Genomic DNA, 24,915 nt, shown 5'->3' on the forward strand with positions numbered 1-24,915 from the left:
AACCTTAACCTGGCCTTGGACTATTATTTGCCCCTGTCTAACCTAGGACTTGCGGTGCTACCTACGGGTGATTACCGTAACATTAATTCACACCCTGGTGTCACGAACACGAAGGGGTTAATACCACCTACCCCTGGGCAACAACATCTGCCCCTTACACCTCACCTGCCACCCGTGGCTTACCACATAAGGAACCGGGTTATAATAGTATAGCTATTCTTCCGATGGGAAGGTAGCATTATATTTTAGTCTTAGGCTTTGTGGGGGTCTGTAAATACACAGAATAGTACTGTGGCGTAGGCGAGATGCACTACATAAAAGGATATCGATTGGCACAAACATGAATGGAGCCTGTAATGTATGCAGGCTCTATTATATTCCATGAATAGGGACATAAGGACTTTCCTGGAAATGTACAGGACTTGAAAACAACTGGGTGATTATCTTATTTACATCTAGAATGAAGATATTGTATCCTTCCTGGTCCTAAATGTTGGAGGAGATACATCTATTATATATAATGACCAATAGGCTTCATGACTGGAAGCTTCTGGGCACCAATGTAAAATGCCCACCCCCCACCTACCATGTGCCAGTTATTATACTGCTGTCTCTGGGCTCGCAGAAGCACCATGGCCCGGATGCAAGGGCTACTTGATCACCCCCAAAATCTACACCTCTGATGTCCCCTTTACCTCATATCTGACATTCTGGACTGTTTGTGATACTTAATGGGTATGTACATGTTTCCAACCACTGTTTTGTGTTTACAGCTCCTCTGCTAATATATGTACCTCTTGGTTATAGGCTTTACTCAACTCTGACCCTGTATTATCCATCCCTACTTTTAGCTAACCTACAAAAATGTATATCAAGGAGGCAACATACAGGCAATAGCTGTTGGCCAAACCCTCGCTTAGGCCAAAAGCCTTTTCTCTGAATCTCCACCATACACGTGTGTGGTGACCACTGGTGTTAAAGGAAAACTGTCAGATATTTTCTCCCTCACTATCCACAGGTACTGGTGGATAGTGTGGGAGACGCTGATTAAAACGAGCCCTACCTTGCCCGGATCCAAGGTATAGCAAGATATACACATAGAATAAAACTAAAATTGCGGGCGAACGGCCGGGCGGATCCGGGTAAGGTAGGGCTCGTTTTAATCAGCGTCTCCCACACTATCCACCAGTACTGTGGATAGTGCGGGAGAAAATATCTGACAGTTTTCCTTTAATGTGCTAGCGGTGGTTGTAAGTAACAAATAGACATAGTTCGTGAAGCCAGGGAAGTTTTAACCTCCACAAGGGTAGAAGCTTCCTGGGCCAAGCGTTGAGGCAATAACTACCACAGATGCAGGGTTACGGAAACTGCTTTTACTTTACTCAGGAACTTGCAGGTTAAACAGGAACAGTTCAGTATTTAATGCGAAGTTTGCTGGAGAATACTTTAGGAATCACAGTTGCTTCTAGGCTCTATGGGACTTGTAGTCCTTGATGACTAGCTTCTTACTTGCTGAAATATACTTTAGACTGATCTGGACTTGGAACTTGTCTGAATAGCTTGCATAAGACTTTGGAGCTGAGTTAGGGCTTACCGCCAGACTGGACCCAATGGTACTGGAGTTGCCCGAGGCTTTCTATCTCCTGCTATTCTTTCGGAACTTGACCTGCCTGAACTTGAGTTGGACAGTGCAAGGTCTGATCGTTGGAATCCTGTGAAGGGTTCACTCTCCTCTCCTTTCTCTTCACAACTCTAGACTAACCAGCTCCTCCCAATCTAGCCAGACTGAGGGGAGCAGGTCAGCAGCCCTGATTGGATGAAACAGACATGTGATCCCCTCACAGACAAGTTAACTCATTAGGAAACAAGTGCATAAACGTGTATTGTCGATACATTACACAGTACAATAAATCATAAGACATTACAAAGATGAACTTGAGCAGTGGGCCCGAAGCAGACACGCTACGTGACATCCACCTGACAGGTCAGGAAGACAGGTGTGTTCTGCACCAGGAAACCACACATGAACTACAAGTCTTATTCTGTTCTGAATGGAGACGGGGGGGGGGGGGGGGGGGGGGGCATGGAAACTTTAAATCCATGAGCAGCCGGGACTGACAAGTGACACCCCTGATATGGCTCCAAGGAGCGGGGCAAGAGGATGTCCCTTGTCATGCCTGCTGAGATGCCTGCTGCAGCACACCAAGTGACACAGGCCAATGACAGTATAAGGGAAGGGGACAGGTGGTCAAGAAGGGGGGGGGGATGAAATGCCACAGGGGAGGATCAAGGAGGGAATGATATGGCACAGGGGATGATGAAGGGGTGAAGGGGAGAATGCAATGGCACAAGTAGTGATCAAGGAGGTCATGATATGGCACAAGGGGGATAATGGGGTTATGATGTGGCACAAGAGGTGGTGAAGAGGAAGCCATGAAATTGCACAGTGGAGGATCAAGGGGAAATGATGTGGCACAGTGGGTAGAGAGGAGGAGAAAAAACAGTGGGGCGCTCCCTGTGTGGTATTTTATGGAAAAGTAAAAGATGGAAATACCCGTCACCGACACCTATGGTAGCGTACTGACCTTGAGTCGATAGTACACAATGGTGGTGAGAAGGAAATGGCGACAGTCTGCTGCTCTCACCCCTTATTATTCCGTCTTCCCAAGGAGGACGGACAAACATTCAAAGTAGGAGGAGTAAAAATGGGGGGTATGTTGAGAGCGCTGCTGTCAGATGGCGAAGGTTGGAGTCAAGAAACGATATGAGCCAGCACTTATGCAGGACTAATTTTTATTGAAAAAAGAAGTCAGTAAAAACAGGACACAGGACAACGCGTTTCGGCGCTCGCTGGCGCCTTCCTCAGGTCCACAATTATAAATATGTGCAGTCCTAGCCGGAGTTCCTGCGGGCGGGCTCGTGAGCAGGAATTCCGGCTAGGACTGCACATATTTATAATTGTGGACCTGAGGAAGGCGCCAGCGAGCGCCGAAACGCGTTGTCCTGTTTTTACTGACTACTTTTTTCAATAAAAGTTAGTCCTGCATAAGTGCTGGCTCATACCGTTTCTTGACTCCAACCTTCGCCATCTGACAGCAGCGCTCTCAACATACCCCCCCATTTTTACTCCTCCTACGTGGCACAGTGGGGAGATCAAATGGGTAAATAAAATGACACAGGGGGAGATCAAAGGGGTAAATTAAATGGCAAGTGGGGGGATCAAGGGGGGGGAGGAATGAAGTGACACGAAATGACAAAGGGGGGATCAAAAGGGGGAATGAAATGTCACAGGAGGTGATGAATGGGAAGAGTTAAATGGCACAGGGGATGAGGAAGGGGGTGATAAAATGGCACAGGGGGATAGCATGATAATGGTGATACTGAATACTGGTATCACATTGTGTGTCATAGGATGCGCAACGTGATATTTGCAATTGGCGGTATGATGAGGGGTGTGTCACCAAACTAGGCACGTCTAAAAAGGGTGTCACCAGCAAGTTTGGAAAGCTCTGCTAATGTGTATGGGGGCCTTTAGCAATAAGTATGGGGCAGATGAAAGAGAATATAACTACATGGTTGGACTATGGGGAGTAATAGGGCTGCAGTGGAGCTGTATACACAAAACGGTAGGATATACAAAGAGAATAGCAATTCCCTAATCTAATGTTATTCTGCTGAGAACCATCTATTTCAGATCTGTCCGCTGTATTTTCTTCAAAACCTTTGCAGATTTGTCATTACTCATCGTCCTCTGAACATTATGGCTGTTGAGGGAAGCGCGCAGCCTTATAAAACGCTGTCATTTCTACCATGGCGCGCGCCCAGCGATTCCAGCAGTAACGGATTAACGCAATTGTCGACCCCAGGGTGTTGCTTAATCCACGAGTTCCAAGTAGTGCTTGATCATCCCCCCCCAAAAAAAACCCTCATAATTCATTAACATTCATTCCAGAATATGTTAAATTTTAATCAACCACATTGCAAATCCTATGCCGAGATCTATAAATAAATCCTGCAAGCCTTGCTTTACAGGAATTGCTACAGTCTGGGGCGACGCGGGCGACGTTCGGCAGACGGAATATGTTAGGTTTTGCTGCTCCCAGTGGTCTGTGGATTGACATATATCTTGCTGTTTGGGACACCCTAAACCAGTGTTTCCCAACCAGGGTGCCTCCAGCTGTTTCAAAACTACAACTCCCAGCATGCCCGGACAGCCGTTGGCTGTCCGGGCATGCTGGAGGTTGTAGTTTTGAAACAGCTAGAGGCACCCTGATTGGGAAACACTACCCTTAACCATACATGTCCACTTTTAAGACATGGCTACTTTACCAGTACAGGCTGTGCCCCCCCCCCCCCATTACCACAGTCAAGGTGTCTCCATTTACAGTACCATCAGAGAGACCCCCTACTAAGGGTATGTTCACATGGCAGAATGTGCACTCCGGGCAGACATTGTGCAGGTGCCGGCAGAACATGCCGGCATTAGGACCTCTCAGAAATGCATCATCTCCATAGACGGCAATGCATTTCCGGGCGGATCCGCAGAAAGAATTGACATGTCAATTCTTTCTGCGGAGGCCAGAATCGAAATTCCCCCAGAAGATGTTTCCACCACCGAAACTCCATTAAGGGGAGATTGATCAAAACCTGCACAGAGTTGACCAGTTGCCCATAGGAACCAATCAGATCGCTTCTTTCATTTTTAAAAAAGGCCTCTGAAAAATGAAAGAAGCGATCTGATTGGTTGCTATGGGCAACTGGTCCACTTTACCTCTGCACAGGTTTTGATAAATCTCCCCTCATGCGTGCACGGTGCAGCTGAATCCCATTGAAAACAATGGGACTCCGCTGCAACGGAATTTCTGAGTTTTTCCGTCGGATTTTGTTAAGAAATTCTGCCATGTGAGGCCTAACAGTAACAGCAATGTGTTTCAGCACTAATAGTTCCAGCACTGTATCCCACACAGTTCCATTAACTTACCCACAATAAACAGGGTCATCAGCGTGCCCCCATTCAATAATACCGCAAACTATGCCAGCTTAGTGGTACTTTAAATGTTAAAATTTCAGGACTGTCTGGATAGGAGGCAGACGCAACATAAATTATATGGGTAGGGTCACGTAACAGATCTTTAGCATATTTTTTGTGTGCCTCCAGCTGTCCTATGTCCGTCCGTCAATATCCCATATTCCGCCTAATACAGTGACCCCCCGACCTACGATGGCCTCATGAAGGTTCTAGAACTGTCAGACACAGCAGCTTATCCGCGAAATGAAAGAAACGCGGGCAAAATGTTCCGGACATGAAGGATACTATGGAGCTGAAGAATGCAATTAGGCGCATCACTCAAATACTAAGATCTTGTATGTTACAAGACCAGTCTACACGGGCACACCCATACTGGTCATAATGCCATCTCTGCCTCTTAAGTACAGTGACCCCCCCGACCTACGATGGCCCCGACATACGATCATTCCAACATACAATGGCCTATCAGAGGCCATCACATGTTGAAGGCAGCATCAACATACGATGCTTTTGTATGTCGGGGCCATCGCATAAACGGCTATCCGGCAGCGCAGACTGCTTCAGCTGCCACCGGATAGCCGTTTACCCCCCCCCCCCCCCCCCCCCCGTGTGGTTCGCTGACGATCACGTACCTGTCCTCGGGCCTCTGGCGCGTCCTCTTCGGGATCCCCTGCATCGTCAGCGCTCTCCATGGTCCTCATCACGTCGCTGCGCACGCCGTCCCATCATCCAATAGGAGAGGAATGGCGCCGATGGAGAGCGAGGATGCCGGGGAAGCAGAGGCCTTGCCAGAGCATCGGGGACACCCCGGGGACGCGGCGACAGCGATGGAAGGCGACATTCAGGGCAGCGGTGACGGTTCGGAGCAGCAGGGACACGTGAGTATAACTTCCTATACCAGTGGTCTTCAACCTGCGGGCCTCCAGATGTTGCAAAACTACAACTCCCAGCATGCTGGGTGTTGTAGTTTTGCAACATCTGGAGGTCCGCAGGTTGTAGACCACTGTCCTATACTTTACATTGCACGGATCCCTCAACATGCGATGGTTTCAACAAACGATGGTCCATTTGGAACGGATTACCATCGTATGTTGAGGGACCACTGTGTTTACCCACTGGCTCCTAATTCCCATACTGGATCCTCTGACATATTCTACAGCATACAGGTTATATACCCATCTGAGTGGTCTTCTAATGGAGGCCACATCTGAAATCATCACCTCCCCAAAAGCCATTTAGACCATTAGTGACTTCATCGGAATCTTCCCCTTTACTGTTGGACACTATGGACATCATCTCCCCTGAGGAAGTCGATCATATCGGTGTCATCCACAGTACATTACTCAGCCCACGCCACTCACTCAAGGGATCAAAAAACAGATTTTTTAATGCAGCAGCCGAGCTCATGGTTTAACAGGAGCTACAAAACACCACAAATCCTTCGCGCTCCCACGGGCCACATTTTGACGGAGGCTGGAGAAGACATTTACAAGTTACTTACAATGAAGAAATCAATAGAGCACTTTACTCCTAATTCACACTTAGATGTACGTCAGGACCTCAAGGGTGTCATGCGCTTTAAAGCTGCTCTCCAGGGAGCGGTGCACAAGATACCCCTAACTTCTTTCACCATGGGGTGTAACTTGACGTTTTAGGCAACAGTGCAAAATCTGCAATGGGCCCCCATATAATGACGAGCGGTGCCCTCTTATGGTGCCCTCTTATGGGGCCGAGAGGCTAATAGGCAGGGCTCAAGTCCTGCAGGAATGCATGGGAAATGAGTTCCTGCACTTTTTTCAAATCAGGAACACCATTCCCATTATCCGAAGTCCTGCAAGACCAGCCCTTGAGAGGAAATCTTGGATGAGTTCCCTCACTTTTTTTTTCCAGGACTTGACCCCTTCTAATAGGCCAAAGTGTCAACCCAGCCTCTACACCGCTTAGGGCCCATTCACACTACATATTTTGCGATCGGAATTCCGGAGCAGCAGCCTCTTATTGTCTTCAATTCTGAATTGCAGACTCCGCCTCAAAAATGAACGTATTCAATGGAATGCTTCTACTGCAGTAATGCACTCCTGGGAGTCCAGGAAAGTTGGGTGACAATGTCAATTGTTACCCAGCTTTCCCATAAACACTTTTAAGGGGTACTCCGGTGGTAAACAATTTTTTCATATCAACTGGCTCCAGCAAGTTAAACAGATTTGTAAATTACTTCTATTAAAAAATCTTAATCCTTCCAGTACTTATCAGCTGCTGCATGCTACAGAGGAAGTTGTGTGGTTCTTTCCAGTCTGACCACAGTGATCTCTGCTGCCACTTCTGTCCGCGTCAGGAACTGTCCAGAGTAGAAGAAAATCCCCATAGCAAACCTATCCCGCTCTGGACAGTTCCTAACATGGACAGAGGTGTCAGCAGAGTGCACTGTGGTCAGGCAGAAAGGAAATTCAAAAAGAAAAGAACTTCCTCTGGAACATACAGCAGCTGATAAGTACTGGAAGGATGAAGATATTTAAATAGAAGTAATTTACAAATCTGTTTAACTTTATTTTAATTAGAATTTTTTTTTCCCACCGGAGTACCCCTTTAAAGGGGTTATTCAAGATTAGAAAAACATGGCTGCTTTTGTTCAAAAACAACACCACTTTTGTCCCCAGGTTGTGCGTGGTATTGCAGCGCAGTTACATTTAAGTGATCATAGCCAGGTTGTAATGCCACACACAACCTGAAGACAGGCGTGTCACTGTTTTGGTCGAAAGCTGCTCTGCTTTTCTAATCCTGGTTAAAGGGGTACTCCGCTGGAAAACATTATTTTTTTTTTTTTAAATCAACTGGTGCCAGAAAGTTAAACATATTTGTAAATGACTCTTTAAAAATCTTAATCCTTCCAGTACTTATCGGCTGCTGTACGATCGACAGGAAGTTCTTTTCTTTTTGGATTTCTTTTCTTTCTGACAACAGTGCTCTCTGCTGACACCTCTGTCCATTTTAGGAACTGTCCAATCCTCGTAGCAAACCTATCCTGCTCTGGACAGTTCCTGACAAGGACAGAGGTGTCAGCCGAGAGCACTGTGGTCAGGCAGAAAGGAAATATAAAAAGAAAAGAACTTCCTCTGTAGTATATAGCAGCTGATAAGTACTGGAAGGATTAAGATTTTTAAATAGGAATAATTTACAAATCTGTTTAACTTTCTGGCACCAGTTGATTTAAAGAAAAATATTTTCCAGCGGAGTACCCCTTTAACCCCTTCAATGATTATTATTATATATTATTATTATGTTTATACAGATTTTTTTTATTTTATTTTGTAAGTAAATGCTCTTTGATGCACACCCTCCAACACTGTAATGAATTGAAGCGGCGTGGTGGCGTGACAGGTGGACCTGTCCCGCAAGCGTTCTTTTTTTTTTTTTTTTTTTTTTATATATTTATCCACAGGCCTTCATTGAGTAATGAGATTAGTTCTACATGATGGGCTTTTGCGGGCCCCAAATTTCATTTCCGTGCCCGGTAAAGACTCCATTAGCTAAAAATACGCTGGCATTGAACTACCCCTGTATTTTTGAGGGTATATTATTTTACAAAATGTGGATAAAACCGTAAAGCACAGGGCAACAGCTGGAGGCATACCAAACACTATGCCTCCAGCTGTTGCAAAACTACAATACCCAGCAAGACAACCTCTGGATATGACGCTGAGCATGTGCACTCAACTTCTTTGGTCAATATCATGTAGTTGGACAACCACCGTGCCTCCAGCTTTTTCAAAACTACAACTTCCAGCATGCCCGGACAGCCGAAGGCTGTCCGGGCATGCTGGGAGTTGTAGTTTTGCAACAGCTGGAGACACACTGGTGGGAAGACACTAGTCTACAGACATATATTTGGACAGGAAAAGAACATAGAGCTCTGTGTATAAAACCGTGCCAGCGAATCATCTCAAGCCTCTGCCATAGCCGGTACTGGATGGTATTGACCTTAGCGCCGTCATCACATCATTGGCATGTTTCTAGTCATGTGAGTCTGCTCTGTTCGTACCCATACCAACTCGTGACAGAGAAAACACACCGCCATGCTGTGCCTGCAGCTGCAAGACTCTTTTTTTCTTCTTCTTTTTTTTCCCCCAACAATGGCACTTTTATCAGGGGTTCCTCGAGCTGTGGGTCTTAACCCCTTCACCACCACGAGCAAGCACAAACCGATCCGAAGCGCACCATCACAGGCACCGCGTCTAGCTTTGTGGCAGTGATCAGGTTAATGCGTTTCGCTCCAAGGGAAGCAGCCCTGGAACATGCTCGCCATCGCTCCTCTCTTTCCTGGATGTGTAATTGCAGGTTCCTGGAACGGCTTGTGTCTCGTTTCCAAGGGCTGGTCTTAAGGACTTGGCAGAGAGAACGTGTAGGGACTGGTCTGGGGGTACTGAGATGGTTGGAGGTGAGGAGAAGCCAAAAAAGTCTACTACCTGAGCGAGCTAGAACATGCCGGGCGCACGCGACCCACCAGCCCCGTCTTCAGTTAACCCTAACGATGCCAGAGAATACAAGGCACCACTCAGTATACATAAAAGACAGATGTGACGCACTGAGGCCCCAGGCCACAACGGTGCGATAAACAGACATTAGGCCATTTAGTCTTCTGCCTGGGTACGACGGGAAACAATTACATTTACTGCCTGTGCAGGGATGACGCTACGCCGTAAGGCCGTAAGAGTAGTATCAATTATCCCTGTGCCCGAAGGAAACTATGAGCGCAATAGGATTTAGAAAAGTGTTCCAGCATGATCAGGCCACGGGATATTTATAGCAAAGCTGCACATTTGGCCAACTTTATAGTGTGTAGGAAGAATTTCCAGGAGATTGTACGACGTCTCTGGCTCAATCCTTCACTTTTCTTAAAGGGGTTATCCAGGAAAAAACTTTTATATATATATATATATATATATATATATATATATATATATATATATATATAAATATATATCAACTGGCTCCAGAAAGTTAAACAGATTTGTAAATTACTTCTATTAAAAAATCTTAATCCTTTCAGCACTTATGAGCTTCTGAAGTTAAGGTTGTTCTTTTCTGTCTAAGTGCTCTCTGATGACACGTGTCTCGGGAACCGCCCAGTTTAGAAGCAAATCTCCATAGCAAACCTCTTCTAAACTGGGCGGTTCCCGAGACACGTGTCATCAGAGAGCACTTAGACAGAAGAGAGCAACCTTAACTTCAGAAGCTCATAAGTACTGAAAGGATTAAGGATTTTTTTTTAATAGAAGTAATTTACAAATCTTTTTAACTTTCTGGAGCCAGTTGATATATATATATATATATATATATATATATATATATAAAAAGTTTTTTCTTGGATAACCCCTTTAAAGACAAGAGTGCTGATGGACTCCGATGAATGAGGATTTCCACTGACCTCAAGGGTGGATGACAAATGAGACCATCTACAATATAGGATCAACAGCACAAAAGGATTGGGCAGTTAAAATCCAAAATGCCTGATCTATTCCGTCACGCCCCCTCCCATAGACTTGCATTGAGGGGGTGGGACGTGACGTCACGAGGAGGCGGGCGTGAACACGAAAGCCCACACACAGTGTTCAGGAACTCAATGTTCCGGACGCTGGGGAGCGGAGTAACCCTTTAATCCTGTTTCTGCTAGATTTATGACCATTATGGTGTTTGTACCCTCTCTAGCCATGCACTTCTCCCTGTTCAATGGAGGTTTTTGAAATTGATAGTGGATCCTGCATGTCACCCAGTCAGAGGCTATATGCCCAGCAGAGGTGAGGATAATAAGTGGATTAGGGTCCCATCTGATGTGAGGCCACATCCGCGTAGTGGATGGGGGGGGGGGACACATTTTGATCAAAAAGGGCACTAAGAGCCTCCTTTTTTTGACCAAGAGGGATGTTGCAACCTTCTTTTTTGTATAGATTGTACCACTCTTGCCCGCTCCCGCCTGATTTCTGACCATTACTTGTTCCACTTCCGGCCTCTCTCGCAACGTTTGTCCAATCCCACCCGCTCCCAGTAATATAGAAATGTACAGACACAAACGACAACCCTCATTAAAGTGAAGAATGCTGGAGGGAGTCGCACGGGCATGAAACAACTCTAATCTTCCACATTTTGATTAAACAGGTATTTATATAATTATTCCCCTTTTATTCTTAAATTTTTTAATTTTTTTTATTTTTTTTTCCTTTTTCCTCTCCCCTCTATCTTTTCCATCCCTTATTATTTCTTTTCTGAGAATCTAGCAGGAATTAAATATAAAGCTATATCTCTGCTGGAATGTTCACTTGATAACGTGAATAGTACGAGATTTTGTGTTCATATAGGGACATATCTGTTGAGCTAAACAGTAAAACTATGGATATCATAATTCAGAAACATGGAAAGACTGTTTAAAGAAAATATTAATGAGCTACTATATACAAGATTTTAGATAGTCTTTATAATAGAGACACAAAAACCTATAGAGACCTAGACATAGTTTACAGCTTTCCAGATGTAAGATTCTTAGTATCCTATTACATGTCTTTACTGGAATTGTATTTTATATATTTGTTTTTGTATTTTTTTTTTCTTTTACCCTTGTTTCCATTGGGTATTTCCCCTTTTCTCCCTTTTTTACTGTATTAAAAATGTTCTTTTTTTATTGATAAAACAATAAATAAACAGTTAATTAAAAAAAAAAAGAAATGTACAGACACTAGGGTACAATGCTCTGCACCAAGTCAGCATGGGGGGAGGATACTGAAAGACGATGCTGCGCATGCGCATTGCACCGTATATTTACCAAAGGTGCACATACTTTTTCTCACTCACTTCTTCTATACACAGGAATGCACGGCTTGGTCAACAGCGACATCTCCAGATGCCCATACACATGAATGTTACGCAGACAGCTACTTTACCCGACTCCCCCATACACATGAATGCTTAGCTCAGTCAAGTGAGCATGTGTTCTGATGGGAGAAAGGGGAAAGGCTGCTGCCAGACTCTGGTGGTGGCTTATTTCCCCAAGAACAAAAGAACTGAACAGGTGAAATCCAACATACTCGATCCTTCTCTCTTTAGACCTTATCTGTCAGGGAAGTCAGGAACCCACTATACACAATAGACAGTTGACCAGTCCTGGTTAAGCACCAATAATAAAAACTACTTTACATGGTTAGGTTTTGGGCACTGTATGGCACTATTATATTATTTGTGTCCACTACTATGGCAGAACATTTCCCCACAGAATGCATTTATGTTCCTCCTCGAACAAGAAGTCTAGACCACCCAATACATACCGGCTCAAAGGATCACATGATGCTTTGTCTCCACTTACTTTACAGACATTTTGTCATCATGGGCAACCTTAAAGGGATACTCCCCTAGACATGTTATCCCCTTTCCAAAGGATAGGGGATAACATGTCTGATCACGGGTGTCTGGCCGCTGGGGACCCCTTGCGATCTCTGCCGCGACACCGCTGCGGTGCCAGATCCAGATGACTGGCGATCACAGCCGCCCCGCCTCCTCCATTCATGTCTATGGGGGGAGGCATGATGGCTGTGTACTAACTGTCACGCACCTTCCAATAGACATTAATGGAGGGGGCGTGGCATGACGTCACGATCATGGAAGTCCCAGCGGCCGGGCCCTCCATGATCAGACATGTTATCCCCTATCCTTTGAACAGTGGATAACATGTCTAGGGGCAGAGTATCCCTTTAATTATTGATGCTCAAACCACTTTTTATAGGGATGGTACTAAGTGCTGTTGTCTTAAAGGGGTACTCCAGTGGAAACATATTTTTTTAAATCAACTGGTGCCAGAAAGTTAAACAGATTTGTAAATGACTTCTATAAAAAATCTTAACCCTTCCAGTACTTTTTAGCAGCTGTATGCTACAGAGGAAATTCTTTTCTTTTTGAATTTCTTTTTTGTCTTGTCCACAGTGCTCTCTGGTGACACCAGATGTCCGTATCAGGAACTTTCCAGAGCAGAAGAAAATCCCCATAGCAAACCTATGCTGCTCTGGACAGTTCCTGACACGGACAGAGGTGTCAGCAGAGAGCACAAGACAAAAAAGAAATGCAAAAAGAAAAGAATTTCCTCTGTAGCATACAGCTGCTGGGATGGGATGAATTCAATGACCAGTTTCCCTTCGGCACTTTTCGACAGCATCGGAGGGAAACTGAGCCGGATCACTGGACCAACGTGACGGCAACTAGAGATGAGCGAACTTACAGTACATTCGATTCGTCACGAACTTCTCGGCTCGGCAGTTGATGACTTATCCTGCATAAATTAGTTCAGCTTTCAGGTGCTCCCGTGGGCTGGAAAAGGTGGATACAGTCCTAGGAGACTCTTTCCTAGGACTGTATCCACCTTTTCCAGCCCACCGGAGCACCTGAAAGCTGAACTAATTTATGCAGGAAAAGTCATCAACTGCCGAGCTGAGAAGTTCGTGACGAATCGAATTTACTGTAAGTTCGCTCATCTCTAACGGCAACCTTAGAGTCAAGAAATAGTATAAATATCGAGTGTATTAGAAACATGTCATGGTGTCTGAACACCTGTACACTCACCCGGGCAGCGACTATATATGTATATATATATATATATATATATATATATATATATATATATATATACCTCTAACGTTCATAGTAGAATATTTTTGTCTTTGCTCTTTTTCTGTTATGGAGGGAGGTGATAGATTATATAAATGTGGGGATTTTTGGCAAGTCTGAGAGGCATTAATAAGAAGCTATAAGACAAGGTGGGAGCAGAGGAAGGCCATAGCTGCAAGCGGGAAAATTATGTATATAAATTCTATTTTGGTATAAATTGTTTTCAAGCCACTGCCAAAAACCCCTCATAATGGGGGAGATTTATCAAAACCCGTGCAGAGGAAGAGTGGTGCAGTTGCCCATAGCAACCAATCAGATCTCTTCTTTCATTTTCCACAGGCCTCTAAAGAGGCCTGTGGAAAATGAAAGAAGCAATCTGATTGGTTGCTATGGGCAACTGCACCACTCTTCCTCTGCACAGGTTTTGATAAATCTCCCTCAATGTTCTTTAGAATAAAAAAAAAAAAAAAACTTTACCACTTTAGTAAGTTGGTCATCATAACCCACAGATGTTAAGGAACCAGACGCAGACCATGCAGTAGTTACTGGGTTTAGCATTTTCCTCCTTAAAGGGGTACTCCGCCCCTAGACATCTTATGGATAGGGGATAAGATGTCTCGTCGCTGGGGACCCCCGTGATCTCAGTTGTGGAACTTCGCTCCATGCCAGATGAGTGGCGATACAGGGCAGAGAAGCCCTTTAAAGGGGTACTCCACCCCTAGACATCTTATCCCCTATCCAAAGGATAGGGGATAAGATGTCTGATCGCGGGGGTCCCCTGCTGCACCCGGTGTTCGTTTACAGCGCCAGAGGCTCGTGACATCACGGCTGTGCCCCGCTTGTGATGTCAAGGCCATGCCCCCTCAATGCAAGTCTATGGGAGGGGGCGTGATGGCTGTCACGCCCCCTCCCATAGACTTGCATTGAGGGGGCGTGGTCGTGACATCACGCGCAGGGTACGGCCGTGATGTCATGAGCCTCTGGCACTGCACCCAACGCTGTAAACAAACGCCGGGTGCAGCAGGGGACCGCCGCGATCAGACATGTCTCGGGGCGGAGTACTCTTTAAAGGGGTTCTCTGCCCTGAAAAAATCCTTCTTGTTAGAAAGATACCTTGATAATAAGCCAATCACAAAGTACTAGAACCCCTAGCAATGAGATGTAAACTGTGGGGAAACCTGGCAGTAAATGTTCAAGTTCTCCGCAGCACCCCCACAGGAGATACTGAGCATTACACAGTTCTCATTTAAAGGGGTAGTCCAGTGGTGAAAAACGTATCCCCTATCCTAAGGATAGGGGATAAGTTTGAGATCGCGGGGGGTCCGACCGCTGGGGCCCCCTGCGATCTCTCTGTACGGGGCCCCGGCTCTCCGCCGAGATAGCGGGTGTCGACCCCCGCACGAAGCGGCGGCCGACACGCCCCCTCAATACATCTCTATGGCAGAGCCGGAGATTGCCGAAGGCAGCGCTTCGGCTCTGCCATAGAGTTGTATTGAGGGGGCGTGTCGGCCGCTGCCTCGTGCGGAGGTCGACACGCCCCCTTCCCGCCGGCTGTCGGGGCTCCATACAGGAGATCTCGGGGGGCCCCAACGGTCGGACCCCCCGCGATCTGCAACTTATCCCCTATCCTTAGGATAGGGGATAAGTTGCTCACCACTGAATCACCACTGGACTACTCCTTTAAGTCACAAGTTTGTCTGTGAAATGCAGGACAGGATAGGTCCTCCAGAGCAAGACTCACTCTTTGTAAGCTCTCTCTACTCTGTCCAATAGAGAAATATTTTTTTAATTTTAGAATATTTCTGGCCACTGGCTTAATTTATTAATCTCTCCCCCCACACCTTTAAGTGATAATATTCTGGCTGCCCAAAGCCACCACTAGGTGAAGCCTTAGTGCTAACTGTGTACCTGCATTCTGTCGATCATTTAAAATCTATAATAAGACAATATGCAGCAAGCTTCTCATGATGGTTATTGCAGAAAGCTAAGATGAAAGTGTGGTGTCCCGGTACCGTACTGCATACCATACCTTGTATGGTGGTCCCCATAGTCAGAGTTACTACATTCAGGTAGGGTCCCCCAGCTGGGATAGACCCTAGTCGCCTCCTCCTTTTCTAATTTCATAATGCTATTATGTATATATTTAATAATGTGTATATTTAATATAGTGAATATTAGTCTACTTACCTTGTTAGCTTCGGTCATGTGACTATGTTCATTCCTCTATGGTATGTTGGAGGACCTTTGAAGGTCCTTGGGTCACATGTTTACCCATAACTCTCTGTAAATGATTGACAGTTGTACGGACCAGTGAGTTTAAGTCCAGCCCCTGCCCATATAAGGGAGCTGTAGCCAATTATCGCTCTCTTGGGTTGCTGCTCTCGTGGATGCCGGACTAGCAGGATGGATCTGCGCAACTTTCAAAGACAAGCTAGGCCTAAAACCTGCCGGCCTCAGCCTAAACTAAACCGTGAGATAAAATCTCAATCCCCGCTATAGCTAGCATGATTACTGGACCGAATCTAAACCCCTAAATCCAGTGGATCACCGCAACAATTATTTTCCTAAGCTCAATAGACTCTCGAGGTCCCAACCACTTGTCAAGCTTTAATAGACTCTGTTATATGGACTGTTCCTGTTCATTATTGCCTAAATCTTTAGTAAAAGTTCCGACAAGTTTCTGCAAATCTCCGGTTGTGGACAATCAATTATTTACTATCTCCCTATCACTCTTGGGAAGGGTGGCGGCAGGACAAGCATACAGAGAATAGCCCTCACCCTGGCATCACGAATAGAATAGCAAGCACCCTTAGTAACCGCACAGCTACACTCTCATATACCCTACTCCCCCAGGCTATCACAAAAGCAGAGAGTAATAACATGCAAACAATTAAAATGTAACTATATAAAGTGCCTTGCATAAGTTTTCATACCTCTTAGCGTTACTACATTTTGTCATGGTATAACCCCATATGCAAATGTATTTAATTTCTATTTTATGTCATGGACCAACTCAAAATAGTAAATTTTTGGAAGTAGGGAAAATATAGGGATCTCAAAATGATTTACAAATAAAAATCAATAAATGTGTTGAGTTCATTTATATTTATTCCCTTTCCTATAAAAACCCCTAAGAAAGCTCTGGTGAGACCAATTGCCTTCACAATTCACATTTACAAGCTAAATATTAAGAAAATAGGGTCTACCTATCTGTAATTTAATCTGAGTGCAAATACATCTGTTCTGTAAAGGCCTTAGAGTTTGTTAGAGAGCATTACTGAACAAACAGCAGCATGAAGACCAAGGAGCTCACCAAATAGGTCATGGATAAAGAAATACAAAGCAGGGTTAGGTTATAAAAAAAAAGAATATCCCAAGCTTTGAACATCTCACAGAGCACCATGAAAATCATTCTCAGAAAATGGACAGAATGGAGAGGGCAGAAGAGTCCTCTCTGGCTGTTTAAATAAGTGTATTTTTTCATTACAGTAACTGATGGGTGGAAAATAACCAAAAAGCCACAAAGATTTATCACATGATGGCATACAAAAGTTTGACATTTTTGTCCAAGTCTCAATTTGCCCAAAAACTTGTGACTGTTTTTACCATTTTTAAAAAAGTATGTGGAGCTTGTTGAAAGGGCCTCGGGGATAAGTATATTTTACACAGGAAATTGGCCTAAATTATACCATAAATCCACTCTAGCTCATAGCTGGCATACATTTCAAAGTGTGGTACACTGACAGAGAGCCCTTATACAGTGCCAGGCACTGAACACATATACACTGACAGGCACAGAGCCCTTATACAGTGCCAGGCACTGAACACATATACAGAGCCCTCATACAGTGCCAGGCACTGAACACATATACACTGACAGGAACAGAGCCCTCATACAGTGCCAGGCACTGAACACATATACAGAGCCCTTATACAGTGCCAGGCACTGAACACATATACAGTGACAGGCACAGAGCCCTTATACAGTGCCAGGCACTGAACACATATACACTGACAGGCACAGAGCCCTTATACAGTGCCAGGCACTGAACACATATACACTGACAGGAACAGAGCCCTCATACAGTGCCAGGCACTGAACACATATACAGTGACAGGCACAGAGCCCTTATACAGTGCCAGGTACTGAACACATATACAGTGACAGGCACAGAGCCCTTATACAGTGCCAGGCACTGAACACATATACAGTGACAGGCACAGAGCCCTTATACAGTGCCAGGTACTGAACACATATACAGTGACAGGCACAGAGCCCTTATACAGTGCCAGGCACTGAACACATATACACTGACAGGCACAGAGCCCTTATACAGTGCCAGGCACTGAACACATATACACTGACAGAGAGCCCTTATACAGTGCCAGGCACTGAACACATATACACTGAAAGAGCCCTTATACAGTGCCAGGCACTAAACAAATATACAGAGCCCTTATACAGTGCCAGGTGCTGAACACATATACAGAGCTCTTATACCAGTGTTTTCCAACCAGAGTGCCTCCAGCTCTTGCAAAACTACCTTTCCCAGCATGCCTGGACAGCCATTGGCTGTTTGGACATGCTGAGATTTGCAGTTTTACAACAGCTGGAGGCACTCTGGTTGGAAAACACTGCCTTATATAGTGCCAGGCACAGATCACATTTACAGTACAAGGCACGGAACATGTATACAGTGTTAGTCACAGAACACATTTACAGTCCTAAGCACAGCATACGTATAGAGTAGCAGACATAGAACACATATAGAGTGCCAGACACAGACCACATATACAGTGCCAGACACAGAACTCATATACAGTGCCAGACACAGAACTCATATACAGTGCCAGACACAGAACTCATATACAGTGCCAGACACAGAACTCATATACAATGCCAGACACAGAACACATATACAGTGCCAGACACATAACTCATATACAGTACCAGACACAGAACTCATATACAGTACCAGACACAGAACTCATATACAGTGCCAGACAAAGAACTCATATACAGTGCCAGATACAGAACTCATATACAGTGCCAGACACAGAACTCATATACAGTGCCAGACACAGAACTCATATACAGTGCCAGACACAGAACACATGATATACAGTGCCAGACACAGAACACATATACAGTGCCAGACACAGAACTCATATACAGTGCCAGACACAGAACACATATACAGTGCCAGACACAGAACTCATATACAGTGCCAGACACAGAACTCATATACAGTGCCAGACACAGAACACAAATACAGTGCCAGACACAAAACACATATACAGTGCCAGACACAGAACTCATATACAGTGCCAGACACAGAACTCATATACAGTGCCAGACACAGAACACATATACAGTGCCAGACACAGAACACATATACAGTACCAGACACAGAACTCATATACAGTGCCAGACACAGAACTCATATACAGTGCCAGCCACAAAACACATATACAGTGCCAGACACAGAACACATATACAGTGCAAGACACAGAACTCATATACAGTGCCAGACACATAACTCATATACAGTACCAGACAAAGAACTCATATACAGTGCCAGACACAGAACTCATATACAGTGCCAGACAAATAACTCATATACAGTGCCAGACACAGAACTCATATACAGTGCCAGACACAGAACTCATATACAGTGTCAGACACAGAACTCATATACAGTGCCAGACACAGAACTCATATACAGTGCCAGACACAGAACTCATATACAGTGCCAGACACAGAACTCATATACAGTGCCAGACACAGAACACATATACAGTGCCAGACACAGAACTCATATACAGTGCCAGACACAGAACTCATATACAGTGCCAGACACAGAACACATATACAGTGCCAGACACAAAACACATATACAGTGCCAGACACAGAACTCATATACAGTGCCAGACACAGAACTCATATACAGTGCCAGACACAGAACACATATACAGTGCCAGACACAGAACTCATATACAGTGCCAGACACAGAACTCATATACAGTGCCAGACACAAAACACATATACAGTGCCAGACAGAACACATATACAGTGCCAGACACAGAACACATATACAGTGCCAGACACAGAACTCATATACAGTGCCAGACACAGAACTCATATACAGTGCCAGACACAGAACACATATACAGTGCCAGACACAGAACTCATATACAGTGCCAGACACAGAACACATGATATACAGTGCCAGACACAAAACACATATACAGTGTCAGACACAGAACACCTATACAGTGCCAGACACAGAACACATATACAGTGCCAGACACAGAACATATATACAGTGCCAGACATAGAACACATATACAGTACCAGACACAGAACACATATACAGTGCCAGACACAAAACACATATACAGTGCCAGATACAGAACACATATACAGTGCCAGACACAGAACACATATACAGTGCCAGACACAAAACACATATACAGTGCCAGACAGAGAACTCATATACAGTGCCAGATACAGAACACATATACAGTGCCAGACACAGAACACATATACAGTGCCAGACACAAAACGCATATACAGTGCAAGACACAAAACACATATACAGTGCCAGACACAGAACACATATACAGTGCCAGACACAGAACACATATACAGTGCCAGACAGAGCACCCTTGAAGGGCTAAACTCTCCCACAGCTGACAGGGGTGGCTAAAACTAACCCTTGGATTTTTACCACAGATGTGCAGTTTGTGGTCATGGATTCACATGAGGATTAGCTCCATTTCCATTGTCATTCAGTGGCGTTAATCCTCAGATTTTTCATTTAGATTCCCTGTGCAGTACCAAAAATCCACATGGAAAATTTCCCCTGCATGTGAATAGGATTGTGGAAAACACATTCATGGGATATGAATTGTCACATACATGGAATCTGCCATGTGTAAATGTAGCCAATTAAAAGAACAAGCTGTCACAGAGAGAAAATATGGCGGACAATGATAGCCCACGCACAGGGTTGTAACTATAGGGGGTACAAAGGTAGCAGTGGCACCCGGTCCAGGTGCCTAAGGAGGCCCCAAGGCACATCTGTCCTACAAGAAACCAGTATTATACAGTCATGGCCGTAAATGTTGCCACTCCTGAATTTTTTCTACAAAATGAAGTATTTCTCATAGAAAAGGATTGCAATATAAATATCACACCTGAAAGCAGATAAAAAGGAGAGAAGTTCATCTAGTCTTTGCATTGTGTGTCTGTGTGAGCCAACAGAAAGAGGAGAAGAGAACTGTCTAAGGACTTGAGAACCAAAATTGTGGAAAAATATTAACAATCTCAAGGTTACAAGTCCATCTCCAGAGATCTAGATTTGCCTTTGTCCACAGTGCACAACATTATCAAGAAGTTTGCAACCCATGGCACTGTGGCTAATCTCCCTGGGCGTGGACGGAAGAGAAGAATTGATGAAAAGTGTCAATGCAGGATCGTCTGGATGGTGGATAAGCAGCCCCAAACAAGTTCCAAAGATATTCAAGCTGTCCTGAAGGCTCAGGGAGCATCAGTGTCAGCGTGAACTATCCGTCGACAATTAAATGAAATGAAACTCTATGGCAGGAGACCCAGGAGGACCCCACTGCTGACACAGAGACATAAAAAAGCAAGACTACATTTTGCCAAAATGAACTTGTGTAAGCCAAAATCCTTCTGAGAAAATGTCTTGTGGACAGATGAGACCAAGAGAGAGCTTTATGGTAAAGCACATTATGAGGCCTACAAAGAAAAGAACACAGTACCTACAGTGAAATATGGTGGAGGTTCAATGATGTTTTGGGGTTGTATTGATGCCTCTGGCACTGGGGGCCTTGAATGTGTACAAGGCATCATGAAATCTGAGGATTACCAATGGATTTTGGGTCGCACTGTACAGCCCAGTGTCAGAAAGCTGTGTATGCTTCCGAGATCTTGGATCATCCAACAGGACAATGACCCCAAACATGTGTCAAAAAGCCCACAGAAATGGATGGCAACAAAGCGCTGGAGAGTTCTGAAGTGGCAGCAATGAGTCCAGATCTAAATCCCATTGAACACCTGTGGAGAGATCTTAAAATTGCTGTTGGGAAAGGCGCCTTCCAATAAGAGAGACCTGGAGCAGATTGCAAAGGAAGAGTGGTCCAACATTCCAGCTGAGAGGTGTAAGAAGCTTATTGATGGTTACAGGAAGCGACTGATTTCAGTTATTTTTTCCAAAGGGTGTGCAACCAAATATTAAATGAAGGGTGCCAATAATTTTGTCCAGTCCATTTTTGGAGTTTGGTGACATTGTGTCCAATTTGCTTTTTTCTCTCCCTTTTTTTGTTTAGTTCCAATACACACAAAGGGAATAAACATGTGTTACTGCAATCCTTTTCTGTGAGAAATACTTCATTTCATTTTCTTGAAAAATTTCAATATTTAGGCCCATGACTATAATTGGCACATGGGGCCCTGTTGCAGATGTTGCATCAGGGCCTAGAAGCTACAAGTTAGGTCTCTACCCACGCAGCTATTTCTCATACACTAAAACTATGGACTCAGGAGCACAGTCCGGAGGATCTTGTGAAACTATAAGGTGAAAATGACATTAAATCCGCAGGAATTTCAGCCAAATTACCTCGTAGGCGACTTCCAAAAACTTCTCATGTTTACAGTGGGAGTTGCCAATGGAAAGTAATACTCGGCCCGTGTGGTGTTTGCTGTAGGGATGTCCCTCAATCCTCAAGCACCTGAAAGCCTCTTCAAGACACAATTACGGAAACACAGACCTGACTCCAAATTCTATAGTAAACAGATGTATTTCTTAAACTATGGAGGGGGTTGATTTCTCTTTCAGTAAATGAGATTCTGCCAAACACAGACTGCTATGAACATTTATTTATTTTTTTCAGATTTTTCTGATAGAATTCCCTTGCTTAGGACCCATTCACCTCATGTTTTCAAGGGTCCGTTGAGCTGTAGTCCAACAGGTCCTTACACTTCAATGGGCCAAGTCTATTTGAGACTACATTAGGTCCATTCTCTGAACATATACAATGTGGGGGAAATGTATCAAAACCTGTGTAAAGGAAGCTTGGGGCAGCTTCTCATAGCAACCCATCAGATAACTTCTTTCATTTTTCAGAGGACTTCTTTAATAATGAAAGAAGCGATCTGATTGGTCCCTATGGGCAATTGCCCCACTCTCCCTCTACACAGGTTTTAATAATTCTCCCTCACTATGTGCAGGATGTAAAACATGCTCAACCGCATTTTTGAGTTCTACAAATACAGTGACCCCCCGACCTACGATGGCCCCGACATACGATAATTTCAACATGCGATGGCCTCTCAGAGAAGGCAGCATCAACATACAATGCTTTTTTATGTCGGGGCCATCGCATAAACGGCTATCCGGCAGCGCAGACTGCTTCAGCTGCCGCCGGATAGCCGTTTACGGTGCCCCGTGAGCTCCGGTGATGTCTCTTACCTGTCCTCGGGGCTCCGGTGCGTCCTGTTCGGGATCCCCTTCATCGTCGGCGCTCTCCATTGACATCATCACGTCGCTGCGCACGCCGTCCCATCATCCAATAGGAGTGGCGTGCGTAACAGCGTGATGGCGGCGATGGAGCGAGCAGATGCCGGGGAAGCAGAGGCCTTGCCGGAGCGTCGGGGACACCTCGGGGACGCGGCGACAGTGATGGACGGCGACATCCTGGGCAGCGGTGACGAGCGGTGACGGTCCAGAGCGGCGGGGACAGGTGAGTACAACTTCCTCTAACAGTGGTCTTCAACCTGCGGACCTTCAGATGTTGCAAAACTACAACACCCAGCATGCCCGGACAGCCAACGGCTGTCCGGGCATGCTGGGTGTTGTAGTTTTGCAACATCTGGAGGTCCGCAGGTTGTAGACCACTGTCCTATACTTTACATTGCACGGATCCCTCAACATGTGATGGTTTCAACAAACGATAGTCCGTTTGGAACGGATTACCATCGTATGTTGAGGGACCACTGTACAGCATATATGTTTGGGAAATGGAATGAATATAGTCACTATTAGACTATGTTTAGCGCGTTTATGGGTTATTCAGCTGCACGTCAGCATCCCTTTTTGACAGGATGCAGATGTATAGCCCAACGGGGCCTCGAAAACATAATGTGAATGTAAGGTAAAAAGAGAAAACAAAGCGACCTGGCACTACTGCTTCATACACTTGTAACATGAATCCCAAATAGACACATAATAGCAGTTTGTCAATCGTTGCATATAGATGGTGCGATACTTGTCAGAAAGAGCAGTCCGCTGTAAATTCGATAGTAACAAAGGAGACAAGTGCACTCACCACTTCATATGCTTCTTCTTTATTACGAAATCATTCGATAAACAGGGACATCGGTGCAGGGGGATACAACGATGCGGTGTTCAGCGGGCTACGGAACCGTTTCGCACTGGCAAGTGCTTCTTTAGGCCCCTTGGGGGCCTAAAGAAGCACTTGCCAGTGCGAAACGGTTCCGTAGCCCGCTGAACACCGCGTCGTTGTATACCCCTGAACCGATGTCCCGTTTATCGAATGAACTAGTGCGAAACGGTTCCGTAGCCCGCTGAACACCGCGTCGTCGTATCCCCCTGAACCGATGTCCCGTTTATCGAATGAACTAGTGCGAAACGGTTCCGTAGCCCACTGAACACCGCGTCGTTGTATCCCCCTTGGGGGCCTAAAGAAGCACTTGCCAGTGCGAAACGGTTCTGTAGCCCGCTGAACACCGCGTCGTTGTACCCCCCTGGACCGATGTCCCGTTTATCCAATGAGCTAGTGCGAAACGGTTCCGTAGCCCGCTGAACACCGCGTCGTTGTATCCCCCTGAACCGATGTCCCTGTTTATCGAATGATTTCGTAATAAAGAAGAAGCAAATGAAGTGGTGAGTGCCCTTGTCTCCTTTGTTACTATCGAATAATGTGAATGTAGCCTTATAACATTTTCCTGAGGAGTCTTGGGCGGAGTTCAGACTGAGGAATTTCAGAGCGGAATTTCGTTTTGAAATTCTGCTCGGAAATTCCGGTGCAGCAGAGACCTATTGGAGTCAATGGTACGAAATAATGATCTTGCTCATTCTTTCAGTGGAATCTTTGCAAAATACATTGCTGTCTATAGGGACAGCAATGGCCGCTCAGTCCTAGCTGGCTGGCCTCTGAATCCATTGTATGAACCTAGTCTTAATGTAGTGAACAGA

At 45.1% G+C, this 24,915-nt stretch overlaps 1 protein-coding gene across 7 annotated transcripts in view; it reads right to left on the reverse strand.

The window, feature by feature from the left end:
• The window catches only part of DUSP9 (dual specificity phosphatase 9), a 122,430-nt gene that overhangs the window by 56,175 nt on the left and 41,340 nt on the right, over positions 1–24,915 (reverse strand). The window contains exon 1 of one of the 7 annotated variants that reach the window (XM_056537882.1): positions 9,493–9,515. The exons of the other annotated variants lie outside the window; for them this stretch is intronic. The gene's annotated coding sequence lies outside the window, so the exon portion shown is untranslated. Of the gene's footprint in view, positions 1–9,492; positions 9,516–24,915 lie in introns of those variants that run through there. 7 annotated transcript variants of the gene reach the window in all.

This window comes from Hyla sarda, chromosome 9 (genome assembly GCF_029499605.1).
Source record: "Hyla sarda isolate aHylSar1 chromosome 9, aHylSar1.hap1, whole genome shotgun sequence".
In the NCBI taxonomy this organism is placed as follows: Eukaryota; Metazoa; Chordata; class Amphibia; order Anura; family Hylidae; genus Hyla; species Hyla sarda.